The sequence below is a fragment of the Fukomys damarensis genome, unplaced genomic scaffold, assembly GCF_012274545.1.
Source record: "Fukomys damarensis isolate Sample0158 unplaced genomic scaffold, DMR_v1.0_HiC HiC_scaffold_38, whole genome shotgun sequence".
NCBI lineage: Eukaryota > Metazoa > Chordata > Mammalia > Rodentia > Bathyergidae > Fukomys > Fukomys damarensis.
This window is the reverse complement of record NW_022900950.1, coordinates 68,517,150-68,533,222: the sequence shown is the minus strand read 5'-3', so window position 1 is coordinate 68,533,222 and position 16,073 is coordinate 68,517,150.

Genomic DNA, 16,073 nt, shown 5'->3' with positions numbered 1-16,073 from the left:
ATGAGTTGTCTCTGGCACACATGACTTGACAATATACAACAAAGGCTTTGCAGTTACAAACTTCTTTTTATCAAAAAATAAATTATGTATGGCTTCAATGTGCATCCATTTAGCTATAAATTACTCTACTTTTTCATTCGTTATGGCTGAGTAGTACTCCATTTTATAGTAAAACCACATTTCTCTATCCAGTCTCCAGTTGATGGGCAACTGGGCTGCTTCCAAGTTTTAGCTATTACAAACTGTGCCACTATAAACATGGGTGCACATGTATCACTGTGATATGATTCTTTTAATTCTTTTGGAAAGATGCCCAGCAGAGGGATAGCTGGGTCAAATGGGACCTCTAATCCTAGTTGTTTGAGGTATCTCCATATTGATTCTCACAGAGGTTTCACCAGTCTGCACTCCCACCAAAAATGAAGAAGGGCTCCTTTCTCCCCACCAGCATTTAGTATAGTGAAATACATAGAACACACACGTGAAAATACCACATAGTTTCTCTGCTGTGAAAAACTAAAAGTGTAAGTAAGGTTCAAATTGTAAAATTGATAATGGGAAATAGGAAGAAAAGGGCTAAAGGAGTAGGGAAAGTGGGAAGAGTAGAGGAAAGGAAAGAAGGGAAAAGAAAAAATATGAGAAAAGGAAGAAATGAAAAAATTTTTGCAAATAGGAAAGGGGTGAAAGGGGTGAAGGGAGGGCAGGGGTATGGAGAAAAAATAAGAACCAAGATACATCATGTAATGGTACAAGAGCCCAGTGATTAATGTAACTATACTATATACCTAAAAAGTACCAACAAACTTACTGAAAAAAAAGTCAAGTATAAATCAAAAACTATAGGAAATAGAAACACTCCTTTGCTAATCTATGAAGAGTCAAAATGAAAAAATAAGAATCTAGAAGTGCAGGTACTATAATTAATAATATGTCTAACAAATATTTAATAAACTACAGACCCTAAAAGCTGTAACATTCATTCAAATTCCTATGGAAAAGTTGCAAAAATTTAGAAGACAAATTAAACATAAAAGTATGTTATACTTAATACTTAAGTTTAGAGATGCTTCCGTTTAATGAATATAACCTTAGAAGAGCAAAGAATAAAATCAGATCACACATCAAATTTATTGATTATCAATTTATTGGAAAACAAGTTAATGGATTGTGATTTAGTGTCATTTATCAAATTATTGTTGAAATGTAGATTAGCAATCAATCTCAAAGTTTGGAAGATATCAATGAAAGCATTCTAAGAAAATTAGTTGGTAACATAAATTTAAAATAAAAATATTGAATATTTTGTTATTATTTGTAGATTGTGTGCTATGCATCCTTCACATTAATACAACATAACTTTTCCATGCAGATTTTTTTGATCAGAGAACATTTGTTAACATACCATTATTTCCTTATCATGATCTTCCTTTATGATACTTAAACTCTTCTCCTGAATTCAACTATATCTGCTATTAAAATGTGATTGTGTTCACATTTTTATAACATATTAATATTTAAGGCATCAAAGGAAACAAAGTAAAAACAATTCTTCTCCTGAAAAATCCACTCTTTTCCCACAACTTGCCACGTTTGCATCAGAGTGCAACACAAATATTAGTGTTTTGTTTTCTTCCCATTAAATTGCATGTCTAATTTTTTTTCTTTTTGCAAGTAATTCCATATATATAAACTTTTCTAAGCCTTGATGTCATCACTTTTCAAAATATCCTGGATATTAACCAGAATCTACCTATTTCCTTTTTATTAATGAGCTTTCCTGTTTCTGGGACAAAATATCTAACATCTACAATTTAAAGAGGGACAGGTTAATTAGGCTCATGGTTTCAGGGTATTCAGTCTGTAGTCAGCTAGTTCTAGGCAGAAACATTATGGAGGAAAAGCATTGCGGAGAAAAGATGATTAGTACATGGCACCTAGGAAGCACACTAAAAACAGATCCAGAGAGGAATGGGGCAGGGGTTTGGATATAAATCCAAAGATGGTACCTCCATGACCCACCAGACATACAGCTCCCAAGCCCATCATAAGGCACAATTAAGATTAACTGTTACATCCCACACTTCATCAACTTGACACCCAAACACATCTCCTCTTAAAAGATACCTAATTTCCAAATAAACACACGGTCATTATCCTGCCTCACATGACACAACCATCCTGCATACAACTGAAACTCAACAATCCCTTCTAATTTCTCAATAGTTTCAACATTGCTAAAAACTTCAAAACAAAGTCTGCTCTGAGACTTAAGATATACCAAAGTGTGTTACAAGTGAGAATAGAGTAGCTGAACCCTCTTTGATTACAGCTGCAGCAAAAAACTATATGCTTACATGGCTAAGTGTGGTAAAAATAGGTTATGGGAAACCAGTTCTCCAGATGATACTTCTCAAATAGGAAACAAGGATTCTCTTTTCATAAAAACAAACAAACAAAAGGATTTATGCTTTTGGAGACTTGAACCTGTGATGGATAGAATCTTGCTGATTCCTGAGATATCCTCAAAGCATCATAATTATTGTCCCTGTAAAATGTGCTTGCTTTTTAAAACAAATTTTTAATTCTATCTTTATGACTAGATGTTTTTAGTATATAATGATTGTACTCACTGTGGGAGTATATACAGGTACAAAACATATCTTCATGCTTTTTATTCTTTCCGTCTTGCATTTCCCTTTCTCCGTCTTTAGATCTCCTTTCTTATTTACAAAGGATCTAGCTCTTTCTTCCATGTTGCCTATCATTTCTTTTACTCTTTAAACTATTTTTACTTTGGCTTTTTCATATGAGAAGTTTTGCAATGTTTAAATTTTTGTGCCTGATTTATTTAAAAACATTACGTTCTCAAGGTGCATCCACTTTCTTACACATGGCTCAAATTTATCCTTTTTGTCTGAGTGTATTACATTGTGTAGAGATATCACATTTTCTTCATTCATTCATCTGTGGATGGATATATAAGCAGCTTCCCAGGTTTAGCTATTATGAGTTGTACTGCTATAAAAATGGGTGTGCAGAAATCACTATAATATGATGTCTTTCAATCTTTCAGGAAGATACCTAGAAGTGGAATAGCTGAGTTAAATGGAACTGTAATTTCAGTTTTTTGGAAGAATCTCCATCATGGTTTCCATAGTTGTTGTACTAGTCGGCATTCCCTCCGACAATGTAGAAGACTTACTCACTGCAGCCTTGACAGCATTTGTTGTTGGCTTCCTGACGGAAGCCATTCCTTCTAGACTAAAATGAATTAGTGCTGTTTTAATTTGCATTTCCCTTATATACAATGATGTAGAGCATGTATTTATTGGTCATTTGTACTCCTTTTTCTGAGAAGTGTCTATTCATTTCAGTTGCCCATTTCTTGTTTGAGTCACTAATTTTAGAAGGTTTGATTTTTTTTTTCTTTCTTTTTTTCCCATTAAATTTATTGGTACATTTAAAGCAAACTAGTTACATTTATCATTGGGTTCTTGTACCTTTACATGATATGTTTTGATTCTTCTTTTTTCCCCATACTCCTGCCCTCCCTTCAACCCTTTCACCCTTCCCTATTTACAAAGACTCTGTTTCCATTTTTCACAATTTTTAGGTCTGAATTTTTCAAGTTCTTTATATATTCTCAGTAGTAGTCCTCTGTCAGAGTAGCTGGACAAATCTTTTCCAATTCTGTAGTTTCTCTCTTTACTTTGTTTCCTTTGCTGTGCAAATGTTGTTAATTTGCTATAATCCCACTTGTTGATTTTTTTATGTTAAATCTTGTGCAATTGTGGTTCAGTTTAGAAAGTACTTGCCTATGTTTTCAAGAGTTTTTCCTATTTTCTCTTCCAGAAGATTAAGTGTTTCTGTTTTCATATTTATGTCTTTGATCTGTTTTGATTTTAGCTTTGTACATGGTGAAAGATATGGTTCTAGATTCAATGTAAAGAATGGTGATAGCCACTTTTCCCCGTACCATCTGTCACAGAAGCTATCATTTTTCCAGCATGTATTTTTGGCCCCTTTGTTAAAGGTTAGATATCTGAGTGTGCCTACAGTTGCTTTTGCATCTCTTATTCTGTTCCATTGAAATACATGTCTATTTGGGGACAAAGTGCCACGTTGTTGTTGTTGTTGTTTGTTTTCACTATATCTGTAGTATAGCTTGAGGTCGAGGATTATGTAGATTCATGGTTTTCTTTTCAAAATTGCTTTTGCTCTTCTGGGTTTTTTCTGATTATGTAGGAATCTTATGATTTTTTTTATCTAGTGTGATGAGGAATGCTGTTGCTACTTTCATTGCGATTGATTTAAATCTATAGAACACTTATGGATGTGTGGCCATTTTGACATATGTTTTGCCTGTCAAACATTGTATCTTTTACTTTTCAATGTTCTTTTAAATCTCTTTTTTCCGAGTACTGTACTTTTCATTATAGAGGTCTTTCATCTCATTGATTAGGTTAATTCTACCGGTCAGGTTAAATTATTTAATTTTTTGAAGCTCTTATGATTGCTATTATTATTTTCTATTTTTTTGTGATGGGTCCATTATTGATATACAAGAATACCATTGATTTTTGTGGCTTGATTTTGTATCCTGGTACCTTTGTTTATTAGTTCTCACAGTCTCTTGGCAGACTATTTTGGGTCTTTGATGTGAAGGATCATGTCATCTGAAAAGAATGAGTTTGACTTCTTTTCATGTACATGTTCCTCTTGTGTCTTTCTTGCCTGTTTTCATAGGCTAATATTTTGAGTACTATATTGAACATGAGTGGTAATAGTGAACATTATTGTTTTGTTCATGATTTTGGAGGGAAAGCTTTCAGCTCTTTCCCATTTAATATGATATTGGCAGGATATTGTCACAAACAGATTTTATCAGATTAAGAGAGTCTTCAATACTTGTTTTCATCAAGAGTTTTTGTCATGAATGAATGTAGTGTTTTGTCAAAGACTTTTTCTGCATCTATTGAGATGATCGTGTGATTTTTGTCTGTTCTTCTGTTTATGTGGTGCATTACATATATTGATTTGCATATGTTCGACCTTCCTTGCATCCCTGGGATGAAACCTATATGATCATGACATATGATTCTTTTAGCAATTGTTGCATTTTGTTTGCCAGTATCCTACTGAGCATTTTGGGTTCTATGCTCGTGAAAGAGATTGGCCTATCATTTTCTTTTCTAGTTGGGTTTTTTCTGGCGTTGGAATTGATGTAATACTAGCATCCAGGAATGAGTTTGGAAGTATTCTTTCATTGTCAGTAATAAGAGTTTGAAGAATATTAACATTAGATCTTCCCTGAAGTTCTTCTAGAATTCATTGGTGAATCCACTGGATCCTGTACTTTTCTTAGTTGGTAGGGTGGGTTATTTTGTTTTTGTTTTTGTTTTACTGCCTCAACTCCATTGCTTATTATTGGGCTGTTTATGGTTATTTCTTGTTGGTTCAGTTTTGATAATTCATACATGTCTGGTAATCTATTCCCTTCTTCTAGATTCTCCTATCTGTTGTAGTATAAATTTCCATAGCAGTTACTAGTAATCTGGATTTTAGAAGTGTCTGTTGTGGTTTCACTTTAGTCATCGCTAATTACATTGATATGGGTCTTTTCTTATTTTGGTAAGTTTAGCTAAAGATTTTCCATTTTTTGTTTATTCTTTTGAAGGACAAGCTTTTCAATGAACTGATTCTTCATTTTCTAGTCTCAATATCATGAATTTCAACTCTGGTCTTTATGATTTCTCATAATAGGTTTGGATTTAGACTGTTCTTTTCTTTCCCCCCCTAGGATCTTGAGGTGCATAATTAGGTTAAGCATCAAAAGGTTCTGGTACATTATACTGGTATTATTATTTGACTCTAGGAATTATTTAATTTCTTTCTCCATTTATTTTTACTTGATTTCTTCTGTATGCAGCAAACTATTAGGTTTTATTTTTTGATCCAGGCTGCCAATCTGTCATGGCAAGTTGAGGCCATTTATTTACATTGAGAGTTTTTACTGAAAGGTACTGGCTTATTCTTGTCATTGCATTATTTTTCTGTTTTGATTCTTTTAATTTTGTTTTTCACTTAACTCTGCTTGATGTATTTATTCCAATGGAGTTTTTCATGTTGGTGCTTTCTTTATTTCTGTATAGAATATCCTTGAAAATACTTTTCAGTTCTAGCTTGGTGGTCATGAATTCCTTGAGGTGTACTCTGTCATGAAACGTTTTTATTTGTCCATCAGTTTTGAAGGATAGTTTTTCAGGATATATTTGCAGGATATATTGTTCTCTTTTAGGACTTGAAACACTTCAAAGTTCTCCTGGCCTTGAACGTTTGTTTTGAGAAGTCTGCTTTTATCGTGAGGGGTTTACCTTCATAAATGACTTTATGCTTTACTCTGACTGCTTTGAAGATTCTGTTCCCTGTTTTGAACATTTGAAATTTTGACTATGACGTGTTTCAGGGAGTTTCTTCTCTCATCTTAATAATTTGGGATTATATAAGCCTCCCTGATTTATATGACGAATTTTCCCCCATACTTGGAAAGCTTTATTTTTATTCCATACATGCTGTCTTATGATTTTTCTTTTACTCCAGTTAGTCCTAGGTTAGGCTTTGTATCATGCGGTGGCTGATGGACCAGTTTTCTTGCTTTCTTAATGTTTTTGAGGTAAGTCTGAGAATATGATCCTGTGTATCAGATCTATCCCCTAGATCTTGACAATCATTCCTCAAGTGGGTCACTTCTGTTGCTCAAATATTCAATAGAATTTTTATCTCTGGGACTTTTATTTAGCATCTTTGCTTGGACACTGGTTTTTTTGGTAAATTTGTTATGGAATGGTTTTGGTTAGGGCTTCTTATTTTCTTATCTCATTATTCTGTACATACTTTGATCAGTTGTATTTATTAACTTCACTGTTATGTTACCTTTTTGCTTGCCAGTTTTAGTTGCTTCCTCTTTGATCATTTGGTAGACTTTTGACATTTTATGTTTAAGTTCCTCTATACTGGTGCCCCTTAGTGAGTTTTGAGACCAAGCAGAGTGGAGAAACTTTGCTATTGGTATAAAGATTTTGCTAGATTAGTTTCCAGAGATCTGATCCTGACTTTACTTATCAAGGGGTATAATCTACCAATTCAACCTATTCAGTTTAATAAGGTTGGACCTAGTTACTGTGTAGTAAAGAGAGCATTTCTACTGGTTATAACAGCATTAATAGATCCAACTATACATCAAACATCAAGCCACCTCTATGTCCTCTTCTTTAAGTGCACTAATCCTCATGACCTAATTATTGGCCCTGGCTCCTCCTCCAAATGCCATCACCTTAAGGACTATACTTCAGTACATGAATTTTAGGGAAACACAATTTTCCATCTTTAAAACTCATGTCTTTCTCACACGGAAGTGATATTTATTCTATCCCTATAATCCCTAAAAGGTGGATTTCATAAAGCCTGCCTCTTGATTTCTAGGTCTTTATGTAATCTGCCCCCAACAAAAGGCAAGAGCTAGGTCTCGATTCCAACCAATGTAAGATGGCAAAATGTAAGGGGTATCACTCCATGATCATGTTACATCATATAAAATTCTGCGTTGCTAGCAGGCACATTTTTCTTTCTCCCTAGTTTGCTCTGAAAATGTAAGCTGCTATGTTTCAAGAAGCATTTGGACAAAAAGCCACATGGTACAAAACTGGTATTGCTCTCCACAAGAAAGGCAATTCCTGATTGATGGGAAGTTAAATGTTAGAGGCCTAGAGACAGAGAAGGAGATATGATGTTGGAACAATGATCAGAAAAATTCAATTGCACTGGCTTTTTTTTGTTTGGTACTGGGGATTAAGGCAGGCCACTGAACCACTGAGCTAAATCCCTGGCTACACTGGCTTTCAAGTTGGAGGATGATGGTGCTCAGCCAAGAAATGTGAACTCCCTTAGAAGTTAGAGAAGAGAAAGAGCAGATAAGACCAGGGATTTAACTCAGTGGTTCCACTGCCTGCCTCACAAGCACAAGGACCTGAGTTCAATCCCTGGTACCAAAAAAAAGAAAAAACGAAAAGAAAGAAAGAACAGATTTTCCTCTAGACCCTCTAGAAAGGAATTCAGCCCTCCTGAAGCCTTGATTTTAGTCCAGCGAAAATCTATGTTGAACTTCTGATCTACAGAACTTCCTGATTGCCTCTCCATTCCAATGAAATCATGCTGGTTCATGACATTGATGCAACTTAGCTGACTGGATCTAATAATTAGAAGACAGAGACCAATCCACAAAAATTAGTAAGATTCACTCATGCTAACTTGTTCAGGGACTTCCAAGTCAATAGCTTATCCCTTATCTTGTGGACAATGCTTCCATGCAGGCTGACTTGATATGTTCACCCCCAGCCAACTCTGCACCTATAGACTCTACACCCTGGCCATGTACATCCACCAACCAACTCTAAGCTAGTGATGCATTTTGTTTCACCTAAGCATTGGGTGGCAGAGGTGCCAACCAATGAACTGACCTGACTGTGAATGAGGCCAATGCTCTGAGAGAGAAGGCAAGTCCTGGATATTCAGCAGCTTCAGGCAAAAGAAATAGATGGACCATCAACACCATGGTAAACCCATAGCTATTTTACACTACAAAAACAGAGGGGGTTTTCTGTCCCAAAAGTGACTCCTTAATGACAAGCTAGGACAAAAAATCCAGTGTAGCACCTACCTTATTAACATGGAAAATTATCAGATGCCATTTTGGGAAGGGGCTAAGTGTTTAAAACTGAGCCACCAAAAAAGTACAGGATAACTTCATTCTGCGGTTTCCAGTGTTACTATATGACAGTGACTTAGTGAGAGACAGTCACAAGAGACAGCTGTAGAAAGGGTAAGGACTAGACATAGAGCCCGTAAGAAGTTCAAACTCAGGCCAAGAAGAACACGCCCTATCCTCTGTGGTGAGTCACTTTCAGAAATGTTTAGATCAAAAAGTTTACAAGACACACTACAGACAGCTAGCTGAGCTAAACAAAAAAGACTACAAAACATGAATTATCCATTTAACAGAGAATTAGAGTCCATGAAAAGATAAAAACAGAAACCAGGAGATTAAAAATTCTACTCACTTTTTGGGCAGCAGAAGTGACCCATAAGGACATGGTGTCTGAACTACAACACAGAGCTACTATCTATGATCAATTATACAGAAATACTTTAAAACCACAAGAACATGAAAAATGGATCCAGCAGCTGTTAGATCAATGAAGGCAAACCTTTCAGAGCTTTCAGTGATAACAAAGCACCCACTGCAGCATGCATGCCATAGGTCCATCACCACTGTTCAATGATGCAAAGAAGACTAATCTACGATTAAATGGAATTAGTGAAAAATCAAAAGAGAGCACAAATGGCACTTAAAAACTGTTTACAGAAATAAGGAAAAAAATTTCTAAATAGGAGTGAAGCATATAGAACTTCAAATAGATGCTCAGGAAAGATCTTATCCACAACAAATCATAATCAAACTCCCCAAAGTCTGACACAAAGACAGAATTTTATAAGCTGTTATAAAAAAGCAATGAATCACTTCAAACGTTAAACCCATTTTGAATTACAGCAGATTTTTCTCACCACACATGCTAACAATCAGAAGAGCTTCAGATGAAGTGTTTCAAGACCTAAAAAAACAAAACAAAAAAAAACTTTCAAGCAAGGCTGATATGTCCTGCAAAACTATCTTTTTAAACTGATAAAGAGACCAGGGATTTAGCTCAGTTGTGCCACCATGTGCCTCGCAAGCCCAAGGTCCTGAGTTCGATCTCCAGTACACACACACACACACACACACACACAAACTGATATAGAGAAATAAGGTCTTTCCATGAAAAAGAGCACTTTAAAAAAATTCATGACCACCAAGCTAGCACTTCAAAACTTCTCAAGAAATCTAGAAAGACACAAAGAAGCCAACAATGTCAAAAGAATAAATACACCAGGCAGGGTGAGCAGTAAAGTGAAAAGGTTAGAAAAGGGGAATGAACAATAGGAAAATTATGCAATTACAATAATAAACCAATTCTTTTCAGTAATAACTTGCTATGTGAATACACTCAATTCCCCAATCAAAAGATGCAAATTGATAGAATGAATCAAGAAACAAAATCCAAGGACATGCTGTATACAAGAAACATGTTTATACAAAGAGAAATTCACAGACTAAACAACAAAGGATGGAAACAATACTCTATGCATGTGAATATAAAAACAAGTAGAAATACAAATCCTGTTTCAAGACAAAGTAGACTTTAAGCTTAAACTTAAAGAAGAAGGGGCAAAGAAGGTCACCACACATTAGTGAACTTCAATGGAACAGAAAACAACTAAATATATATACCAGATATCAGCACACCTATCTTCATAAAATAAACCCTGTCAGGCTTCAAAGATCAGATAAACACCAAAACAATTATAGTGTGGGACTTTAATAATACACTGTCACAAACAGACAGATCAACTAGACAAAAACTATCAACAAAGAAATATCAGAATTTAACCAAATCTTTAAACAAATGGATTTAATAGATATGTTCAGAGTGTTCCACCCAACAACAGAATACACAGTCTTCTCAACAGCACATAGAAGTTTCTCCAAGACAAACCACATCCTAGACCACAAAGCATGCTTAAATAACCAAAATCATTCCATGTATATTATCAGAGCATAGTGCATTAAAACTAGAAAACAATAGCAAAAGAAACTACAGAAATTATACAAACACACAGAAATTAAACAATAAACACTTGAATAATCAATAGGTCACAGTAGAAATCAAGGAATAAGTCACATATACCAAGAATCAAATGACAGTGCTTGTAAAACATACCAGAACCTATGAGGCATAGTAAAAGCAGTTTTAAAAGAGAAGTTTATAGATATTAATGCCCATATCAGAAAGAATCCAATTAAATAACATGAAAATAACATGACAATTTACCTCAAAATTCCAGAAAAACAATAACAATCCACATTAAAAGAGAAGTTTATAGATATTAATGCCCATATCAGAAAGAATCCAATTAAATAACATGAAAATAACATGACAATTTACCTCAAAATTCCAGAAAAACAATAACAATCCACATTAAAAGAGAAGTTTATAGATATTAATGCCCATATCAGAAAGAATCCAATTAAATAACATGAAAATAACATGACAATTTACCTCAAAATTCCAGAAAAACAATAACAATCCACATTAAAAGAGAAGTTTATAGATATTAATGCCCATATCAGAAAGAATCCAATTAAATAACATGAAAATAACATGACAATTTACCTCAAAATTCCAGAAAAACAATAACAATCCACATTAAAAGAGAAGTTTATAGATATTAATGCCCATATCAGAAAGAATCCAATTAAATAACATGAAAATAACATGACAATTTACCTCAAAATTCCAGAAAAACAATAACAATCCACATTAAAAGAGAAGTTTATAGATATTAATGCCCATATCAGAAAGAATCCAATTAAATAACATGAAAATAACATGACAATTTACCTCAAAATTCCAGAAAAACAATAACAATCCACATCTACATAGAAGACCTAAACATTTTCACCAAACTCACAGAACTAGTAAGCAAATTCAGCGATGTGGCAGGATATAAAATCAACGTAAAAATCAATGGTGGTCCTGCACACTAATAACGACCTTATTGAGAAATAAATTAAGGAAAAATTACTTCCCACAATAGCATCAAGAAAAATTAAATACTTAGGAATTAACCTAACCAAGGAAGTGAAAGACCTCTGCAATGAACACAGTACTCTGGTAAAGAAGACTGAAGCGGATATCTGAAAATGGAAAGATATTCCCCATTCCTGAGTAGGCAGAACCAATGTACTCAAAATGGTCATGCTTCCAAAAGTGATACATACATTTAATGCAACCTCAATCAAAATACCAACAGCATTCCTAATGGATTAGAGAAAACAATCTTAAAATTTATCAGACGAGATCCAGAATAACAAAAGTAATCTTGGGCCATAAAAGTAAAGCATGAGGCACTGCCATTTTGGATTTCAAGTTATACAAAGCTACAGAAATAAACAAAGAATAGTACAGATACAATAAAAGACATCCTCATCAGTCACCTTCTCATTGTTAGGACAAAATACTCGACACCCACAACTTCGAAGAGGATTGTCCCGGCTCAGGTTTTAGATTACTTAGTCACCGCTTAGTTGGCTTCATGGCAGAAACAGCATGGTGGAAAGGCATGGCAAAGAAAGCTGCTCCGTTCCTGGCACACAGGAGGCAGAGAGAGCAAGGAGGGCCAGGAACAAAATTATGCCCTTCCAGATCACGCACTTCTGACCAGACCTCACCTCCTACATACAGCGCGTTCAGCCATGAACTCTGAGTATGAGCACAGCAACTTCAAGATCCAGTCACTTCCCAAAACCCCCACCTCTGAATACATGTGACTTTTGAGGGATATTTTAGATCTAAACCCTAACATGATCACACAAACATAACAAAACTGAACAACCAGGAGGGAAAATAATACATACCAGAGTGGTACCTTAGCGCACAAATTTAATTCATTTCACAATTCTGGCCATGAACTGAATCACATTTCCCCATAAGTTTCAGTGTAAGTAAGGTTAATCCACTCTGAACCATATGTATTTTTTAATCACAAAAATATGAAACAAAGTATAGCACAGTGCAGTATGAAGAAAGAGAACACTAACTTGCTTGAGGCAACTTCTGACATGGAGGACAGGAAAGTGGGTGGGGAGAGGGTTATTGTCTGGAGGGAGAGTCTCCCTCCATAAGGACATTGGGGAGATCTCCTGCAGGGGTTTTCTCTCTTCTCTTGTCTCTTTGCTGCAGGAACAGTTTTTTTTAATTCATTAAGTTTATTGGCACATTTTAGGTATACATTATGGTCACATTCATCACTGGGAATTTTAGGTGAAGAGTGCCTCTGTCTACAGCTCTTTGAAGTTGCAGATCGCTGCTGGTCCCTGGGCTACAGAAGAGGTGTCATGTTGGTGGGGAGGAACTTGACCTGCATGAAGTCATAGGCAGCTTCCATATCCTCCACCAAAGCTGGAGGGTGTGCTGAGGCACTGTTTTTGTTAAGAACCTAAAGGCTGAAATAACTCCTGTGTCTTCCCTATTTCTTAGAACATGTTGAAAAGAATATCTATTTTCATAAAACATGCATACTATGAATGGCAATAAATCTTTAATTGCTAACATTACAGTTCTTGATATCTCCATTCTTGTGAAAAAGTGCAATATTTCCAATCTTGTCTAAGATTGCTCTATTTATATATAAATAAGTGTAGCATATTTAACAGAAACCTGCAACACAGCTAGCGACAGGCTGATGGAGAGAAAATGCAGGAGCAAAGCAGTATGGAAGATTCCAAAGCAGGGAAGGACCTGCAACTTCCTGCACCATTCCAAGGGAATTTCATTTTGGAGTCATCTGAAGTATCTGATTAGAAAGGGTAGTAAGCAAAGGAGAAACTGGAACCAGATTCTTTCGAATCAAACTGTCATGGCACCTGTATTTCCTAGCCTCCCTTTTTGTAACAGAAGCCAGAGCCAGACCTCTACCCACTTGGCTGCACAGATTTATGGCAAATTGTGAGGTGAGGATAATAGTCTGCCCTGAGGATCTCAGAGCAGCCAGCCTGCCACAAAAGTGCATTACCTAGAGCTGCAATGGAAATTTCTGGTGATGGTACGGAGCCCCAAGACAGCAGCTAAGAAGCTGAAGATATACATGGCAAAGTAAGCCCACCATTAGAACTTTATAAGAATATTATAAATAAGTTCATGTCAGTTTCTGTTCATACAAGTTTGGAGTAAAGAGACTGGTGCCTGAGGTGATAAGAGAGATTTTCAAATTTGGAAGAAAAATCTTAAAAGAATGAGCAGTGGAAAGGACAGTTGTCAGGTTGTAGTAGTGCAAAATAGGCAGGGGTTGGGTAGGGAAAGTGAATAATTTTATTGAGTGAGTGCTATAGTTTGAATCTAGAGTGTCTTGCAAAGGCCATTTGGAAAGCTCCGTCACTGGCCTGTAGTAGTACTGGGGGGTGACGGAATGTTTAGAGGTGGTGCCTGTGGGAGGAAGTCAGCTTCTGGAGAATATGCCCTGGAAGGGAACATTGGGACTTGGTCCTCTTCCTCTTGCTGTGTGTTCCCCCTGGCTTCCATGAGATGAGCCGTCTTTCCTCTGCTTCAGCCTCCTACCATGATGTGCTGCCTTCCCAAAAGCCCAATAAAGCCAACCAAACTTGAACTGGAACCTCTGAAACTATGAGCCCAAACGACCCTTCCCTCTTGATAAGTGGTTAATCTCAAGTGTTTTGTTACAGTGGCAGAAATCTAACACAGCACATACTCTTGATTGGCATATAACAAATAAAATGTAAATATATATGTGGATATCTATAACTACTGTCCTGCTGATGTCTGAAGATATCGTTATAAGTTTTTAATGTTAACAACCTAAAAACAAAGGTATATGCTCATGTTGAAGAGTTTTGAGACCCTAGGAAACTTCCCTGTGATGGCTTCTGCAATTCCAGCTGCTGTCATTCTTAGACAATAGAATCACCAGGCTTGGACAAAAATAAGAATAGTATTAGAAATGGCACTAAACCCCAACTAAACCTAGATCACCCCATTTATCAACCACAAGTTTAAAAATGGGCAAGGGAGAAAGGGTTTTAGCGCAGAAGCTAGCTGGTATGAAATATCAAAGCAAGACGAGTAGAGTACCCACAAGGACAACTTAAACCAAAGGTCAGAGCTGAATCAGGTGAGGGATGTACCCATGTGAAGGGATGGCCTAAGCAGTGCAAAGAGAGTGCTCACCTTGGGAAGGACCTGGTAGAGTGAGGAATGAGCCCTGCTGCAGGGCAGCCAGAAGGTGGTGAAGATCTCAGCAGAGCTTCTCTGTCCAGCACAAGGGCAGGGCCTGAGCAAGGAGAGGACAGCCTCCTCCCAGGCAGGGGAAACAGGTTGTAAGGTAAATTTCTAAAGAAAAATGGGAGCCACATTTAATTTTGGAGAAGGAAGCTACAATGTGGAGAGAAAGGTAACTCTGCAGAACTGTGTGGTGTGAAAACAGAATTGGCGGCATATATATGTATTTTTTTCTAACTCTCTAACACCGTAACTTCCAAGTGATAAGGCCTGATCACATAGAACCATCCCAATAGTAATAGCTTTCAATGGATTCTATACATTCATTCATCACCAAATGGAACCTAAACTCTGTGTGGAAATTCCAGATTGCAGAGTTGGGGCAGGAATACATACAAGATGTCCCTGGGATTTCTTGTTCCAAAAAGCAAAGAAGTACTCAAAGAAGGATAGGAACATGTCGGGAAACTTGAAAGAGACAACTTGGTTGGACTCTCACTGGCCAATCAGAGCTCTGCTGAATGTCAACATGAATAATGATGATAATGGATTATGATGATTATAACCTTGTGGGTAAAATAAGATATCCTACGCCTGCATATGTTAGAATGAGTAAACTAAAAATTTGACACATGATGAGATTTTCAGTTTCAAAGTACTTCCCTACAAAATATTTTACCATGAGTACATTTGCTGTGAAGGCGTCACATTTATCAAGTTACCAAACATTGTCAGTGGTGGAAGAAATCAAAATTGTGCCCTACCTGAAAGAATGTCAAGAAATTGTGCTCAGCATCATGTCTGTGATATTCCTCTCAAAGATATCCCAGTCAGTCATGAGGAAACATCAAACAAATGCATACTGAGAAATACTGAAAAAAATAAATTGGTCAAATTTACACAATCAAGAAAAAAATGGAAACCATCTTAGACTGAAAAAGGCTAAAGGAATTCAACAACTAAAAGCAACAGGAGATTCTGACCTGGACTTCTGCTATAACAGTGCCTCAGAAAGTATCAGCTTTGCAAGAAATCATATAATGACCAAAACAGAGAGAAATGAAGCAAAAAAATCCTCTAATATCACCATGCTAATTTCTTCTCCTTGATATATGTATATTATAT